At 36.2% G+C, this 19052-nt stretch overlaps 2 pseudogenes; both read right to left on the minus strand.

Annotated features, from left to right (window-relative positions):
- Nucleotides 1-5658: 5658 nt before the first annotated feature.
- On the minus strand, nucleotides 5659-10335 carry LOC148583223 (uncharacterized; annotated as a pseudogene).
- Nucleotides 10336-13211: 2876 nt separating this feature from the next.
- On the minus strand, nucleotides 13212-14652 carry LOC148583224 (UPF0481 protein At3g47200-like; annotated as a pseudogene).
- Nucleotides 14653-19052: the final 4400 nt, after the last annotated feature.

Below are 19052 nucleotides of genomic sequence, written 5' to 3' on the forward strand. Positions count from 1 at the left end.
GTTGGAACCCAGCCAGAGTTGCCAGAGATTACGCTAGAGCTCAAGCCAGACCTCTCTAGTGCTCCCTCTCTCTCTCACACACGCAGAGAAAAAAAGCTGCCCAGTGATCTCTCTCTCTCACACACACAAGCAGCAGCAGAGAAAAAAATTTCTCTGTTGCGTAGTGCTCTCTCTTTCTCTCTCTCTCTCTCTCACACACTAGAAATGGCAATGTGCTGTGCCTGCAGAAGATCACATGGGTCTTGAATTGCCCCAGTATACTTGATAAAGAGACTACCTATTTATTTTTTTTCATTTTCCTGGTTTTTGGGGAGGGGAAAAGTGGCCAGGAAATGTGTAGAGAGAGAGAGAGCATTTGATCTGGGTTTTACTACTAGAGATTGAAACACAAAATTTGACACAATTTTTTAAAACTAGATTTCAATTATCTTATCTGGCTTTTCAGTGACTCAGAGATTTTTTTGGTTCTCTGTTGCTGCCGGTGAGAATGAGAGAGAGAGAAGGAGCACCAGAAATCAAGAGGCAAACCGGCATACCAAATGTCGCCGGAGAAAGAGAGAGAGCACCGGAGAGCAAGAGGGGACTGGCAGGCTGGTCCGGCCCGAGACCCGCTTGGGTCTGCTGACCCACGACAGGTCTCAGGCTGGAAGTCTCTCACTTCTCTATCTCCGTTGAAGCTCAAAGTCTAGTGTTTTTGTTGTAGACAATTTTTGTGCAATTTTTATACTTTAGCTGAAGTGTCTTTCTTCTATTGGAGGGCAGAAAACATGAGTTTTCTAAAAAGATATTCCCAAATATTATATGGAGAAATGCTTGAGTGCAATAAAAAGACCATTTTTGGCCCATAAAAGTCTTAAGTGGCAAGAGGCTATAGGCTCTACCCTTAATTGCTGTGGTTCCACCCACTGATGAACTTATGGCCTCTTGTCACCTAAAACTTTTATGGGCAAAAAATGGGCTTTTTATTACACTATAGCATATCTCTATTATATATACGTACAATTAGGTTACAATTTTTTTTTTAAAAAAAATTTGACAGATGTAAATATATATATATTGTTGGAGGATTCGTAGGAGAAAAAAGAGAAGTTATGAGACTGTGTGTATTTTCCTATGAAATATTTATAGTGATTTTGAAAAGATCTAACGGTTCAAGATCATTTGATCAAATGATCACAAATTGTAGCAACCAAATTCACTTTAATAGACACTATAAATCGCATATTAATTAAACCCTTCCAGGAGCCGCTGAGTGTGCCTAAGTAAATGGAAAATAATACGGTAATTCGAGGAACTCTAATACCCCTCAAATCAATTCATGAGCTGAATTATGTTAATTTTTTTTTGCAGTAATTGAAGCAAAAGAAACATTGAAAAGGGATACAGACTTCAAAAAGTCAATCAACAAACAATTGAACATGCTTTAATAACAAACAAAAACAATATTTACCAACAAAAAAGAAAAAAAACAAACAAGCAAAAACTACGGGAACAAAATTGCTTTAATGCAAGTCCCACCCAATTCAAAATAGGAGGCAAAATAGAAACCCCATCTTCTAATTTTCCAAGAACAAGATATAAAAAGGAGTGCTTTAAATAATAGGGCCACGCCACATCAGCCGGGAGGGACACTGGATGGACTCTAGCGCGCCGGCTAGAATTACTCCGAAACTGTAGGTAGCCAACGTGCTGGCTCTGCTTGAAAAAGAAAAAAGCTAATGACCAGTTGGGACCATAGGTCAGTCTTGTAGCGTGGGCCTTTATAATTAAGAGATATGCTATAGTGCAATAAAATAACTATTTTTGGCCCATATAAGTCCTATTTGGTAAGAGGTCATAGGCTTATCAGTAGGTGGGGCCACAACAATTATAAATGGAGCCTATGATCTCTTGCCACCTAACACTTTATAGGCCAAAAATGATCATTTTATTGCATTATAGCATTTCTCTATAATTAAACTTTATAGTCCACAGAGAGAGAGAGAGAGAGAGAGAGAGGGAAGGGCCCAGGATAAAAGAGACCATAATTAAAAAAGACCAATTACTTTGGATTTGGAGCAAAGTTTATTAGAAAGAGAAGTCAATTTCTCTGGTGCATTAAGACTTGCGGCCATGTCTCAATCAAATTCGAAGAAGGGAGAATTTAAAGGCCATTTGTTGTGGTTGGGATTAGATCTTGATGCAGCAGCCGTATTCGCCGAAGTCCTGTACTCTCTAGCTCGTAGCACAAAACTTCAAGAAGTGGCACAAATATGAGCTGGGCCTTCGAAGGAGATAATTACGTGTTGAGCATAAGCTCATTCTAATAAGATTTAAGCGCACTTAGTAATGCTATTACTATAGTATACATCATTGCCCTGTTTTTCTTTCATTTCTCATTTTTCTAAAATTTATGTGGCGTGCTCTCCGATAAAATTTAGTGCATGAAGATTGATGGTAAGGAAAACTACGCCACATAAATTTTTAAGAGATGAGGGGGTGATGTTGAGCATACTCTTAAGCGCTTGAAGTGCTTAAAAGCCATCCACATCACTAGCATTGCATGCCATGACTCTTTGGAGTTTTTAATTTCAATTAAGGCCAATAATTTTTTGTAATGACCTGCGAATTTAACATGAAATTAATGAGTTGTTGTTAAGAGGTTCAACATGTTTAATTAAATAAGTTGGATTAGAGTTGACATATATAGTTTTATACTCATACTTCAACACAACTCGAACCCAACACGTGGGCCCGCGGTACTAGACCTAACAATTTTTTTATACGAACCCAAACCCGACAATTTTTGAGCAGGTTAGAGTTAATGGATATGACACATTTAATTAAATAGATTGAGTTAAAGTTAGACACCATTGAATGGCATAGCCATCAGTATTTTTCCAGAAAACAAACGCTCTTTGATCATATAAATATGAGTTTCAGTTTCAAGCATAGAAGTTAAATAATTTTAGGTGTCATCAACATTAGTTGGTAAAATTTGTTTGTCGTCGCATACAAGGTTTTAGATGGAATTCCACCGACATCAATATATAGACCTGGCAAATTGTTTTTTTTTTTTTTTTTTAAACAAACTAAAATCTATTAAAATATAAGAAAGTTATAGGACAGACACTTAAAGCTAAAAAGCTTAGACATATAAATCTAATCTAAACAGACTACAAACTCCTCAAAGCAGTTGAAGATGGAAGTCATCTGCGAATGCAGCCGGAGAAAACCTTTGCTGCGGCGCAATCTGATGGATACTACCATCGGGAGTACGAATACTCCTATCGAGCATCTAAATAGACTTTCAAAAAAGCTATGGAGATTTAGATGCAGAGTCACCTGGCAACTTGTTATTTGATCCAACTAAAGTTGCCTCGTAACTATTAAAGTATATAAAAATATATAGAGAGAAAAAGCAAAGAAGAAAGATATAGATTAAGGTGGTTCGGCCTATGGCTTACATCCACACGTCAAAGCCTTTTCTTGGCTACATCTTTCTTTCATTTGATTGAAATTGTACAATAAAATAGCCTATTTATAGTTGAATGAGACCAAGAATACAATAAAAACATAATCAATATGTAACCTATGAGAATTAGAAGAGTTACATAATCAATATATAACTTATGAGAATCATGAGAGTTACATAATAAATATGTAACATATGAGAATTATGAGAGTAAATAAGATATTAATTTAATTCAAAATGACTATTTTACCTTCAAATGTCTCAATTCGCCCCCGCAAACCCAACGGTAGATCACGTACGTTGAGGTTTGGTCTTGAACATCAAAGGGGCTAAAAAATGGCTACTATGGCCTATATTAGAACATCGGCTGATATGACCAAAACTATGACCGAAACTTGAACTTCGGCAACTCTGAACAGCATTGGCTACTATGGCGATTATGGCCAGGACTTGAATATCGGTGACTGTTTGACCGGTATATTATAAATACTATTACAAATGTCACTTGTAACAGAATTGAGAATCCATAAAAAGACAAGATCATTGTATCTTTATCATTGAGGAAGATCATTAGGTGAAATTGGCTTCATCAAGATGCTATCCACAAAACCCACTTTGTTTTTGGCACATAAAGCCATAGCGATAGCACGAATCCAAGTGCAATAATTATCTATGGACATAAGAGTTGCAACAAGCCCCATTGTTGGACTATTTGAATGATGAACATAATGAGGATCATTGAGTGACCCATGCGAATCATTGCTCTCAAATTAAAGAAATCGCTTTAGATGATGTTTCAGCCATTGCAAAAATAAGCAAATGAATAAAAATGGCTAAGGAAAAATTGAGTTTAGAAAAATCATTGCCTGATGCTCTGATACCATATTAAAGTATATAAAAATATATAGAGAGAAAAAGCAAAGAAGAAAGATATAGATTAAGGTGGTTCGGCCTATGGTCTACATCCACACGTCAAAGCCTTTTCTTGGCTACATCTTTCTTTCACTTGATTGAAATTGTACAATAAAATGGCCTATTTATAGTTGTATGAGACCAAGAATACAATAAATACATAATCAATATGTAACCTATGAGAATTAAAAGAGTTACATAACCAATATGTAACCTATGAGAATTAGGAGAGTTACATAATCAATATGTAACTTATGAGAATCATGAGAGTTACATAATAAATATGTAACATATGAGAATTATGAGAGTAAATAAGATATTAATTTAATTCAAAACGACTATTTTACCTTCAAATGTCTCAATAGTAACATCCTTAATTTCTTTTATTCCAACTTGTTATTCCAACTTGTTATACTCGGGTACAAAATAGTCCCGTAACATCCCTAATTTCTTTTTAACAATGATCATTGCAATCAGTAATTCTATAATTAATTATACATTTTGAGGTCGCCAAAACAAAATCTCTACCAATATATATATGTTCAGCTACCACAAGAATTAATAAAAAATAAAAAAGTCGAATTTTTTTTTTTTTTTTTCATAACCAGAACCTATAAAATTCTCTAAAAGAATGTCCAAACTTCCTTGCTGATTTTATGAGTACTCTACCGCGCGTGTGTCGAGGTTGTCCTTGGTGAAACACTATTTCTTCTGCTGCTTAATTCACAATCCGAGCCAATTTGTATAGTTCGTACTTTGAAGCGTTCCTTGAGAGCCTCCCCTGGCCTTGTACCTGAATTAACCTTCAAACTATTTATTCATAACTTAATGTTTGGCTCTCATACCAAAGTATATAAAGTTTGGGTAGAATTCATATTTGAAAGTCAACTTGCAAGGAAATCGAGAGTACCAAAAAACTTATATACACATGTTAAAATTAGACTTAACGCATGTGAAACACAAAAATCATAACATATTGCTGTTTCAAATTAAGTCCAATGAAATAATTAAATGTACAACCAACAACAAGACTCTATATACAAAAACAACTTACAATTTAACTCAAACACACCTAGCCTAACAATGGCTTTAATTTATTCAACAATAACACCTTTTATTGAAATGAACTACTTGAGAGATGGACTTCTTGCAAAGATAGACTTCTTCTACTAAAACATCCGTAACAATTTCCCTTGGCAAAATCAATCCATTACAAGCATTCAAAAAAGTGACACAAAAAAGAAAAATTTTACACACACAAACCCATGATCGGAGTAGAAGATTAATGCCCATTATTTAGGATGCACATAAGAGATGACGGCGAAGAAGGTCTGCGCAATCGTAAGCAGTAAGAGCACAAAGGCCGCCAACGCTGAGATGAACGTCCAGGGCGTGTTAAAATAGGTATGCTTGAAGCTTGCCCACTGCAGATGCCACCTATTCTCATAGTACTTGTCCACATCTTTGAACAACTTGGACAAATAAGAGTCACAAATATCAAACGACACTTCCTTGCCATATTTTTTAAAGGCGGCATTAATATCAAACGACACGTCCTTGCCCAATTTGTTGAGGTCATGAATATCAAACGACACTTCCTTTCCCAATTTGTTGATGACGACCGCAATCTCGGAGTCGTTGTCGAGGTAATTGTTAATAACGTCGCGCTCGCGTAGGTACTCGACGTCTTCGGAGGTGTTCACAAGGCAGCCCAAGAAAGTAGCATAAACTGTGACGTGCTTGGAGCTGCTCTTGTGGAGCTGCTCGAATGCCACACAATTCCGCAAGAGTAATTTCATGAAGCCGCTGATGGTTATGGTTGGCATCTCTATCACACCATGCTCGAATTTTATTGCCAAGAAGGTGTCCGCCTTGCCCGGACGGACTTTAATCCCTGCACGGCGGAGCTTTGAGATGCAGGGAATGAATTGGATCTGTGTGTCGTCGTCTTTCTGGCTAAGCCTCGATAAGCAAGGAATAAATGGGATGTGTTTTTGGCGAAGCTTCGAGACGCAGGGACTAAATTCGTCTTTCTGTGGTGGCATTGGATCGTTTGGAATTAAACTAGATCGAACCAAGTCCAACAAATGCAAGGGCCGATTTTCGGGATTGTCGTACCTCTTTTTGAGTTCCTTGGCGTACCTCTCTATGGCTTCAGTGGGTCTTCTCAAAACGTTGTTAAAGAATCGCAAAGCAAGCAAAGGCAAGGACGGACCGTGCTCCTCGTCAGGCATCTTGGAAACCTCAAATAACGTTTCAAGGACAAAAAAGGGGAGCTGACACTCGAGCAGGAGCAAATCCCCGTACAAATTCGGTATTTTCATTGGGGGTGCATCGGGGTTGAGCAATCTCGGATTGTTAGACGTGCGAAACAATTCTAGGATAAAACAACCATCGACAACCATCGTTTCCGAGAACGGAATGGTGGGATGGATCATATCTCCAGAATAACACTCTCTGGCCCTCATTTCAATTGGGTATATGCTTTTGAAACAGTCCTCTAAGGTTGTACCTTTGGCTCGGGTCCTAGACAGCATGGAGTCGAGGCATTGCCACTTGATTTTGTTTTTGTTGTTTTGCCAAGGGCTCCAGTAGGTGGGCCCGATGGGGATCCCAGGACTGTACTCCTCGCTGGTGATCAGCCGGAACCTATCGGGGACTTTGTAGATGCAACAAGTACTACTGGGGGCTTCACTCCGCAGATCAGACATCTTCTTTTCCATTATCTTGGAGAGTTTGTCCCAAATATTGACGACGTAGTTACTGGATTGTCCTCCCACAGAATTGCTTGCCATCCTGGATTTTGGTGTTTCCGACTATGGGTGTGAAGTTGAAGGTGGTGGTGCCCTGTGTTTGAGGGAGGTTTTATCTTGGTTTGAGGGAAAATACATGTCAGCAATATTTTATTTGTCCAGTGATGTTTGTATTTTTAGATTTTGATTTAGAATTTTAATTAAAGATTTATTTGTATTTTTATAAATTTTATAGAAATATAAAGAGACATTGATCATCTGAATTAAGGAAAAACCTTAACAGGATTGAAAGGAGTAGCAAAAACATTGACAGTGATGGAAAGCATTTTTTCTTCTTCTTTGATGGGATACCTTTCTTCCTTGTTAAAAGATACTATTCGTTGCTTTGCCCAACCCACAATTAATCCTCAGAGCCTTTACACCTGACGTAAAGAGCGACTGAATATAAAAGAGACCAATTGGCAATGATCCTTTTCTTTATTGAAGAGCCCTTCTCTCTTTGTCTTTTCCTCCTCACTTTCCAAGACTAGCTCACAGAGTCACAAGCTCTCACCGTCTCCTCTCGTGTAAATGATTGTTCCTTAAGGACCAATTAAAAATTTTAGGCACGTGAATTGCATTCGCATTTTGGATTGATTTGATCAAAATGGATGATTCTCGACTATATCTAATATTTTTGTACATAAGAACTGACGAGATTAGGCCTATCAATAGTAGTAATCTGAGTGATTTTTATTTTTATTTTTTAAAAAAGAGCTGGGTCTACTTTTATGAAGGTCTTTATAAGACTTTATTTCAAACCATCATTTTACATGTTGAAATTACATGAAGTTTTCATAATTTTTGGGATCATGCAAGTGTTCATCTTATAGTTGGTGTACCATTGAATTAAGGCCCATCCAATTAAGAAACAAGGCCCAAAATCCATTGGATGGACCATACGTTAGCACAATACCTTTATACTCGCTTTATTTGACAGATGACAAGTGACAGTTCAAGTACTTGGGATTACCCAATAGTTAACACAATACCTTTGTGTGGCTAACTATGTATACGTAATTATTTCTTGTAATAAAAAAACGGTTAATTACATTTTTTTTTCATTAACTACCCACTTGTCACATAGCATGCTTAAGCTACCAATTACTGGCAAAAAAAAAAAAAAAACCCTAAAAATCGTTAAAATGGACAGAATATTGATGTTGATGTGCCATATACGTGCTTTTTATAGAGGTAAAATGACAAAAATATCATGAATTTAGAAATTAAATTTATTTAAATACCCTAAAAAAATTAAAAAAATAAATATAAAAGAAACCTAAAAACAAAATTGAAAAAAAGGGAGGAAAAACCTCTCATCTAGCTTTTTTCTTGCTTGATTAAAGTTAAGAACAAAAAATGGAAAAGAAAAAGAAAGATTGTGCTGGAACGTACGTACTTTTAGTTATGAAGTACTATTATTTGCCGCGAGGTGCACATTTTTGTTGGACATGTCAATTAGATTTTTTTTTTTTTTTTTTTTTTTTTTTTTTTTTTTTTTTATAACAAGATTATTATTAAACAATTAAAAAAAAAAAATCAGATTTGCACCCACAGTTACAAATTTCCCTGGGCGAAATACGACGCATTACAAGAATTCGAACAAGCGATACAACGTACAAAGCAGAAAAGCTTTTACATTCATAAAAATCCTCTTAAAATAATCGCCAAAAGCTGGTGGGGAAATGGAGTAGAACTAGAGAAGGACCATTAATATTTTGGAATGCACTTTGACTTAGCCGATGATGTCAAAGTAGGTCTGCGCAATCGTGAGCAGCAAGAGCAAAGTGGCAATCAAAGCTGAGATGAACCACCACCGCGTGTTAAAATATCTTCGCTTGAAGCTTGCCCAGCATACGCGGCGATTATTCCGATAATACTTGTCCACATCATTAAACAACTTGGACAAATAAAAGTTGCGGATGTCAAAGTTCACATCCTTTCCCAAACTGTTGATGAAGAGTGCAACTGTGCAACCTTGTCGTCGTCCGCTACGTAACTGTCAACAACGTTGCGCTCGCGAAGGTATTCCACGTCTGCAGAGGTGTTCACAAGACAGTCTAAGAAAGTCACGTAAGCTGTGACATGGTTGGAGCAGCTGTTGTGGCACTGTTCGAACGCCACACAATTGAGCAACAGATATCTCATGAAGTCGTTGATGGTTATGCTAGGCATCTCAATCAAACCGTGCTCGAATTTTACCGCTAAGAAGCTGTCCGTCTTGCCGGGGCTGACCTTAATCCCTGAACGGCGGAGCTTCGAGATGCATGGAAAAGATTGGATCTGCATGTCGTTGTCTTTTTGGCCAAGCCCCCGTGGAGGAATAAGTGGGATCCGTGTGTCGTCGACATTCTGGCCAAGCCTCGGGAAGCAGGGAATAAATGGGATATGTGTGTCGTTTTCATTCTTTGGTGGCATTGGAATATCGTTTGGGATTAAACTAGATCGAACCAAGTCCAGCAAATGCAAAGGCTGATTTTTGGGATTTGCGCATCTCTTTATGACTTCATTGGTTCTTCTCATAATGTTGTTAAAGAATCGCAAAGCAAGCAAGGACAAGGGCGGATCCACAGGCAACTTAGAAATATCAAATAAATCTTGCAGAATAAAAAAAGGGATCTGATTTTCAAGGAGGAGCAAGTCCTCGTAGAAATATGGTAATCTCCACTTGAGAAGTGCGAGGGGGTCGTCAGTCTTGAGCAGTCCCGGATCCTGAAACTTGTAAAACAATTCTAAAATAAAAGAAGCATCGACAACCATCATTTCGAGGAACTCACCGGAGTTGTTGAGATCGATCTCTCTAGAATAACACTGTCTTGCTTCAAATTCACGCGGGCGTAGCTTTTCCAAGTAGTCCTCTAAGCCTACACCTTTGACTCGGGTCCTGGACTGGAAGGAGCCGAGGCACCGATACTTGTAGTCACGGTTAAGGTCTTTGTCATTGTAGTGGTAGGGCCCGATGGAGACGATGCGGGGGCTGTACCAGGGCCCATTGTTCTTCTCGAACCTCAAGGGGACTTTGTAGATGCTACAACTGCTCCTGGCGGCATTTCTCCGTAACCCCTTAGTGCATCTCTCGATTTCCTCTTTCATGTCCTGGGCGAGCTGCTCCGTGTTGATGATTTCCGGAATACTGACAATGTGGTTGCCTTCTTCCTGTACAAAATTGCTTCCCATGGTGGATTTTGGTGTTTTAGAGTAGTATGGGTAGTGGGTACTGTGAAGTTGCAGGCAGATATGCTTATACCACTTTCACTGCGTAATGGAAAGTGTCGTGGGCGAGTAATTAATGCTACGTTGTAGCTGGCTTTGTGATGCGCGCAATTTGTAAAATTTAGATCAAAGAGAGAGATTTAAACTTATAACTTCTAAAGAGTATAAACCGATTTATATAAATAAATGAAAAACCTATTTAGATCGTGAATAAAAAATTGATAACTACACGACCACCTAAACCGAGGTCCAGTGTGTAAATCGAAAAAAAAAAGGAAGGAAACCAGGTTAAGTTCAGAATGCGACCTCGAACAGATCAAGGAGACTCGAAAATTTTATGTCGATCGAAGTCAGTCCGTACAAAAATTCTTAAAGTAAACCAACCAGCCTATCCTCTGTCTGGGTCTTACAATATTTGTTGTTAATATGCAGTCGTTGACTTTAAATTAGCTTGATCTACTTCACATGTATAAAAATCTCGTACGGTTTGTTGTGCAACAGTATTATTTGAAGTTTTAAATATGAGTCGTGATTGGAAGCACGCCAGGCACAAAATTTTTTTTTTTTTTTTTTTTTTCAAAAAAATTAAAATAATAAAATAATAATAAAAAAAAATTTTTTTGTGCCTGGCGTGCTTCACTGTTGAAGCACGCCAGGCGTGGTGAATATCTTTACGGCACAAAATTTTTTTTTTTTTTTTTTTCAAAAAAATTAAAATAATAAAATAATAAAAAAATAATAAAAAAAAAAAATTTTGTGCCTGGCGTGCATCACTGTTGATGCACGCCAGGCGTGGTGAATATCTTTACCCTTAAATATATGCACCATGTGATCCAATAAGGAGAAACTGGGGGAGGTAAACTTTTTAAACGAGGATCAGAGGATGCGGTATTCTACTTACCTCGATAGACGATACTTCCAATTACGCGCGGGAACGTCAAGCCCAATAAATATTTAGATTAAAATTTAGTTATATATATATATATATTTAATTTAGCTATTAATTTTTTAAAAATACTTATTCTCAGCTCAACATTTTAAATATCAACTTTCACTTTTCTATATTAAATATAACTAAGAATTTGTTGACCTATAGTGCTCAGAAAATTTGCTAAGTACTCAATTCAACAAATTCGTAATCATTTTGTTGAGTCGGATATAGAGCATTTTTTGTTACAAGACTAGCTATTTGTTAAACCCAATGTGAATGCTCTAAGATGAGCTAACCGCTCGTAAACTTAGCTTGGTTAAACTCAATTCAACTTCAATTTGAATAATAAATGATTCATTCATAAACACCATAATATACTTTTCAAGCTTGCTCACAAGCTCTAAGAGTCTCCTCTCTTGTAAATGGTTGCTCTTTCTAATTAAAAATTTTATGCACGTGAATTGCATACGCACTTTGGATTAATTTGATCAAAATGGATGATTCATCTCAACTATATTTAAGCTTTTGTGCATAAGAACTGACGAGAGTAGTAATCTGAGTATGAAAAAAAAATGGTCTACTGTTATGAAGGTCTTTATTTCAAACCATTTTTTAACAAGTTAAAATTACATGAAGTTTTCATTATTTTGGGGATCAAGCAATTGTTCATGTTATAGTTGGTGTACCATCGAATTAAGGCCCATCAAATTAAGAAACAAGGCCCAAGAGCCATTGCATGGGCCATACGTTAGCACAATACCTTCATACTCTCATTATTTGACTGATGACGAGTGATAGTTCAAGTACTTCGGGTTACCCATAAGTTAGCACAATTCCTTTGTGTGGTTAACTATGTATACGCAATTGGGGTTGATAATCTTATCCTTGAAGAGGATGCTGTTAACATTATCTTGGCTATTCAGAGATTGTAATTTAGCTAATGTAGTAGTTGATATTAGACTTGATTTGCTTATTTTTTCTGTTTGGAAAACTGTAAAAATTCTAAGGTGTGTCAATTTTCGTGTATATTCTTTAGCTAGATGAACTGCTTTACACTTTGTGTTTAGAAGTATTTTCAATTGGTCTCTCATTCTTACTTCTATTCGGATCAAGAATGGGAAAGACCCTCATTTCTAATCTCTTTCCTCATTTGAATAATAATAATAATAAAAAAAAATACTATGTATACCCAATTATTTATTGTAATAAAAAAACGGTTAGTTACATTTAGTCTTCTCTAACTACTACTCATTTACATGTTGTGAATTGAAACTGCCACTTGTTACATAGCATGCTTAAGCTACCAATTATTGGCCAAAAAAACCCCTCAAAATCGCTAAAATGGACAAAATATTGATGATGATATGCCATGCACGTGCCTTTTATAGAGGTGAAATGACAAACATGTCATTAATTTAGAAATTAAATTTATTTAAATAACCTAAAAATTTGAAAAATAAATATAGAAAAACATAAAAACAAAATTGAAAAAAAAGAAGAAAAACCTCTTATCCAGCTTTTTTCTTGCTTGATTAAAATTAAGAACAAAAAATGGAAAAGAAAAAGAAAGATTGAACTATTATTGCCGCGCGCGAGATGCACATATTTTTGTTGGACATGCCAAATAGATTTTTTTTTTTTTTTTTGAACGTTCCAGTGATTTTTTTTATAACAAGATTATTATTGAACAATTAAAAAAAAAAATCACATTTGGACCCACAATTACAAATTTCCCTGGGCAAAATACGGCCCATTACAAGAATTCGAACAAGCGATAGATGAACAAAGCAGGTCAAAGCTTTTACACTCATAAAAATCCACGATAGTACTCTTAAAATAATAGCCAAAAGCCCATTAATATTCTTAGGATGCACATCAGCGACGGTGGTGTAGATCAGCTCTAGACTGTCTAGTACTTTTTAGGATACACATAGCCGATGATGGCGAAGTAGGTTTGCGCAATCGTAAGCAGTAAGAGCACAGTGGCAGCCAAAAAGGAGAGGAACGGCCACCGCGTGTAAAAATATCTTCGCATGAAACTCGTAAACTTTACATTGAAGTCATTCCGATAATGCTTGTCCACATCATTGAACACCTTGGACAAATAAAAGTTGCCGGTATCAATGGCCAAGTCCTTGCCCATACCCTTAATGAAGCGTTCAACTCTGTCGACGTCGTAATTCTCAATAACGCCGCGCTCCCGAAGGTATTTGACGTCCGCGGGGTTGTCCACAAGGCTGCATAAGAAAGTGGCGTAAACCGTGACGTGCTTGGAGCAGCTGTTGTGACACTGCTCGAAGGCCACACAGTTGAGCAAGAGATATCTCCTGAAGTCGTCGATGATTATGCTTGGTATCTCAACCACACCGTACTCAAAATTTACAGCTAAGAAGCTATCTGCCTTGCGCGGTTTGACGCTAATTCCTGAACGGCGGAGCTTCCAGATGCAGGGAATAAATTGGATCTGTGTGTCGTCGTCTTTCTGACGAAGCCTCGAGAAGCAAGGCATGAATTCGTCTTTTCGTTGTGGCATTGGAATATCGTTTGGGATTAAACTAGATCTGACCAAGTCCAGCAAATGCAAGGGCGGATTTTCGGGATTGTCGGGGTACCTCTCTATGACTTCCTTGGGTCTTTTCATAACGTTGTTAAAGAATTGCAAAGCAAGCACGGACAAGGACGGACTGTTCTCCTCGTTACTCGTTAGGCATCTTAGAAATATCAAATAACTCTTGCACAACAAAAAAAGGGATCTGATTCTCAAGGAGAAGCAAGTCCACGTAGAAATACGGTAATCTCCACTTGAGGAGGAGGGCGAGAGGATCGCTAGTCTTGAGCAATCCCGAATGATCATGAAACTTGTAAAACAATTCTAATATAAAACAACCATCAAGAATCATCATTTCGACGAACTCATCGGAATTGAACTTGACCTCACCTAAATAACACTTTCGGGCTCTTTCCTCAAGCGAGTATAGCTTTTTCATATAGTCCTCTGTGCCGGCCTGGGTCCTGTTCTGAAAGGGGCGGAGGCATTGATACTTGTAGTCACGGTTAAGGTCTTTGTCCTCATAGTAGTATGGCCCGATGGAGACGATGCGGGGGCTGTACCAGTGCTTGCCATTGTTCTCCTCGAACTTCAAGGGGACTTTGTAGATGCAACAGGGGCTCTGGGCGGAGTAGCTTTGTAACCCCCTGGTGCATCTCGAGATTTCCTCAAACATGTCGCGAGCGCGGGCGAGCTGCTCCTCGGTGAGCTCCGGAATACTGACAACGTGATTGCCTTCTTCTTGTACACAATTGTTTGCCACCGTAATGCCTTCTTCTTCTTGTACACAATTGTTTGCCATGGTGGATTTTGGCGATTTAGAGTAGTATGGGCGTGTGAAGACGTTGTAGTAGACGTAGCCCTTTCACTTTGTAGTGGACTCTTTATAATAGGGGGCTGATCGGAAAATGATGGCAAACATTTTAAATCTTGAATGAGGACCCTTTTTACACCGACTAAAGTAATTTATTTATTTATTTTTGTCCATACATAAGAAAGATGATTTAAATTAGTGATATCTGTTTAATGAAGCGTGATCCTTAGCTGATTAAAGTACCTCTTGAGGACAAATAATTTGTTTTAAGTAGTTTCTTAAGTAAATAAATAAATAATATAAAAGTCACTTAATACACGTTATGTCTATCGGTGTAAAATTAGTGTGATATACATGAGTATGAATAGTTGAATTACTCTACCAAACGATACTACTAAGTATGTTTTGTCGCCTAGTGAACCAAAAAAAAAAACAAAAAAGTAACCAGATGAGATTAAAAAAATGGTGTAGTGAAAAAATAATGTGACAACTGTCACATTAGAGAGTAATTAAGCAGTTAAGAGTATAAAATATGAAATTCGTATAGCACTTCTCTTTTCAACTATATATACATATATAAATGTAACAAAATTAATAAATAAATTATTTTTTTATAGGAGGAAAATAAGTTCCCTTCCTCTCTAGTTCCCCCGGCCCTCCCATTCTTAATTGAAGCCCAACCTCTTGTACGTCCACCACACTATGTACGGTCGCAACAAACAGCACATCAATGGCTCAAAACAATTTCGATCGATAAGCTGCATAATCATTTCAATGGATCAAAACCCCAAACACCCTTCATCCTCCATTTCCGCACCATCCACATAACTTTGGTTACTTCCTTAATTAACAAAAACAGTCTAACTAACCAAAGTTTGCTTTGTGATGGAAAATTCAACAACAATATGAAAAAAACATATGCAAAGGTTTTTGTCGGCTTTGTGATGAAATTTGCAAAATTTAGATCAGAGAGAGAATTAAACTTAAATCTTTCAAAGAAAAAAAAAAAAGAAAAAGGAAAGGAAGATGATAAAGTTATAAAGACAAAATAATGGTTAGTAACGCGACCCCGAACAGCTAGCAATTATCAAGAAGACTCGAAAAATTTTATGTTGATAAAAGTCGGTCCGTACGTGGGACTTACACGGTGGTTGCAATACAAACAAACGTATTTAGTTGTGAATTCAAACAACTGTAGTCTGTAGTAGTTGTGAATGCAATCAAATGTGGGCACGTAATTGGCAAAAATTTAATGCCTGGTCATCAAGCCTCAAATGGGAGTTATACAATTATAATTAAATTGGGTAAGCACAGTCCAAACATTAAACTAACATTCAAGCATTTGATTTGACTTGACGTTCCAAAATTAATTATGGTCTATAATTTTTTAAACAAAATTAGTAGATTAGGGTGGAGGGTTTAACCTATTTAATTAAATGGGCCAAATTGTAGTTAATTTATATAATCTTATAATTATCTCAATGTCATATATATAGAAGGTTAATGCTTTCTAGTAAAATAATTAATGTGTAGTTGTTTAGTAATAATTGCCAACATTTTTGTTGGCTACCTAGTTCTAAGTATGTAAAGAAAAATGTTATTCAGCATTTTCTAGATGTACACCTCCCAACATTCTCATTTTATGTTGCACATTTACATCAACTTGATTGTTTTTGTACACTTAAAAAAAAAAAACAGAACAACAAGAAATGGACAATAAGTAATGCTGATTAGCATTCCTTGTATCTAAACGACTTGAAATTTTGTGATTTAGAAACTTTTCTTTTAATGAAATTATGGTGTAATTTAATGTGAAAATAACTAGTGGTAGAAAGGGATGATATAAAAATTTGTCTCCAAGAGATAGCTCAACCAGTTAAGACCACGTTTAATGAAGCGAAAGTCACTAGTTCGAATTCCCTCCCCCCCCCCTCCTTTTGTGCGGACATGTAAAAAAAAAAAATCTGTCAAATATTTTGCCTTAGGTTAGAGAAGATGAATCATGATAATGTAGAAATAATTATTAGGGAAGATGAAAAAGTAGAAACAATATTCAATTGTTGGCACTTGATCATCCTTATCTAATTTTACTAGCTTGGATTTGGACAAAAGAATTTAATATGCTATTTAAGGTGTCCATTAAGAATGGATTTGGTAGTTACAATTTGTGCTATTGGATCAAATGATTTTGGACTATTGAATGTGTCCAAACTACTATAAATATGATCATTTGGACATATCCAGAGACACACAATTAAGCATATAGTTTTTTTCTTGTTTCTTTGTGCAATTAATTTAAAAAATAAAAATAAAAGTTAGGAAAAGGACCTAATCGAATAGAACAAACAAAATAGGAGGCATATATTAATTTATTCCATTTATTAGCATTAGACAAACAAAAAGGAGTGCCTAAAATCAATATACTGCCTCCACGAACACTGTAGGTAGCAAAGGTGCTGGCTCTGCTTGAAAAAGAGGGGTCTAGGATTTTGTCTGAGTGATTAAAAAAATAAAAAAGAGCTCGGCCTACTTTTATGAAGGTCTTTATTTCAAACCATTTTTTTACATGTTAAAATTACATGAAGTTTTCATAATTTTTGGGATCATGCAAGTGTTCACGTTATAATTGGTGTACCATCGAATTAAGGCCCATCCAATTTAGAAAAAAGGCCCAAGAGCTACTGGTTGGGCCATACTATAGCACAATACCTTTGTGTGGTTAACTTAACCATGTATACGAAATTATTTCTTGCCAACAAAAAGGGGGGTTAATTACATTTAGCCTTCTTTAACTGCCACTTATATATTTACGTATTGTTAGTAGGCACTGCCACTTGTCACATAGCGTGCTTAAGCTACCAATTATTGAAAAAAAAAAAAAAAAAAAAAAAAAAAAGTCCTGCTATGTGGCTGCCAAATTCTGGCAGCCAAGCATCAAACATATATTAAAATAATAATAATAATTTTTTTTGTTTTTGTTTTTGTTTTTGTTAGTTCAATTTTTATGAGTTAATATTTAATTTTTAATGCCTCTAAACTTGTTTTTGGATTCAAAACTAAAATCTAAGGGTGGAAGTTTAACCCTTTAGGGATTGTATCACCCAAAAGGGATTTAATTATCCTAAATTTAGTGCTAATGCCTTAAATTTGGTACTAATACATCAAATTTAATACTAATACCTCAAATTTAAATTTTTATTTAATATCTCTCTTCTTTAATTAAAAAAAATAAAAAAAAAATTGGCCATGTCAGACTTTGGCAGACGCTGGGATGACCCCAGGCTGCTGAAAATTTCTACTAAAAAAAAAAACCCTCAAAATTGCTAAAATGGACAAAATATTGATGATGATATGCCACGCACCTACTTTTACATTTCATAAAAACCCACGATCCTCTTAAAATATATAATAGCCAAAAGCCCATTAATATTAGGAATGCACATCAACAACGACTGTGGTGCACAGCGTCAGATTGATATCTTATTTTTAAATTTATAAATTTCAATCACCTAATTTATTTAAAAGTTTAAAATAAATCATATTTCAAAATTTAATAAAAAAAATAGGTCTGCACAAATGTAGGCAGTAAGAGCACAGTGGCTGCCAAAACGGAAACGGCCACCGCTCGTAAAGTATATTGAAGGCATTCCGATAAAGCTTGTCCACATCATATTGAACACCTTGGACAAATAAGAGTCGCCGATATCAATGGCCAAGTCCTTGCTCATACCCTTGATGAAGCGTTCAACTCTGTCGACGCCGTAATTATCGAAACTATTTCTACTGAAAGGCCACCTTCCGTTGTGTAATCTATAGACCTCGCAACTTGTTATTCCAAGTAGCGTTGTAATATTTATACTCGATCGGTAAGAACCTGTTTGGATTATTATTTCATATTGTGAAATATTTCTTTTCTGTTTCTACAAAACAAACTCATCAATAAGTACCTGATTGGTTGTGAAATATTATTATATATATTGTAGGATAGGCAGATCAAAAAGAAAAAGAAAGGAAATCTTTTTGCGCGTTTCCAGTTTTATATATTTTGAAATAACAAGACCATCACTAACGAATAAATAATTCACTTATTAACTTTTTGCCTCGCAAGCGAATTAGACTTTACCCGCCCAGCAAAATGGGTTCACTGGAAGAACTGATCAAAAGAGACACACAGTAAACTAAAAAAACACGATCTTAAAAATTCAACGTCCTCTTAAAACTGTTACCAAAACTTGTTTATTGTGCCAAAGGAGGTGGAGGGGAAGGTATAGAAAGAAATATAATAAACCAAAACAAAGAAATAAATTAGTGACGCAGCAGAAATCAAGAATGACAAAAAAAACAGTAAAGATAAATCTCACCGAATTAAGTTAGGTAATGAGTTGAAG

The sequence above is a fragment of the Corylus avellana genome, chromosome 10, assembly GCF_965113065.1.
Source record: "Corylus avellana chromosome 10, dhCorAvel1.hap1.2, whole genome shotgun sequence".
NCBI classification, from domain to species: domain Eukaryota; kingdom Viridiplantae; phylum Streptophyta; class Magnoliopsida; order Fagales; family Betulaceae; genus Corylus; species Corylus avellana.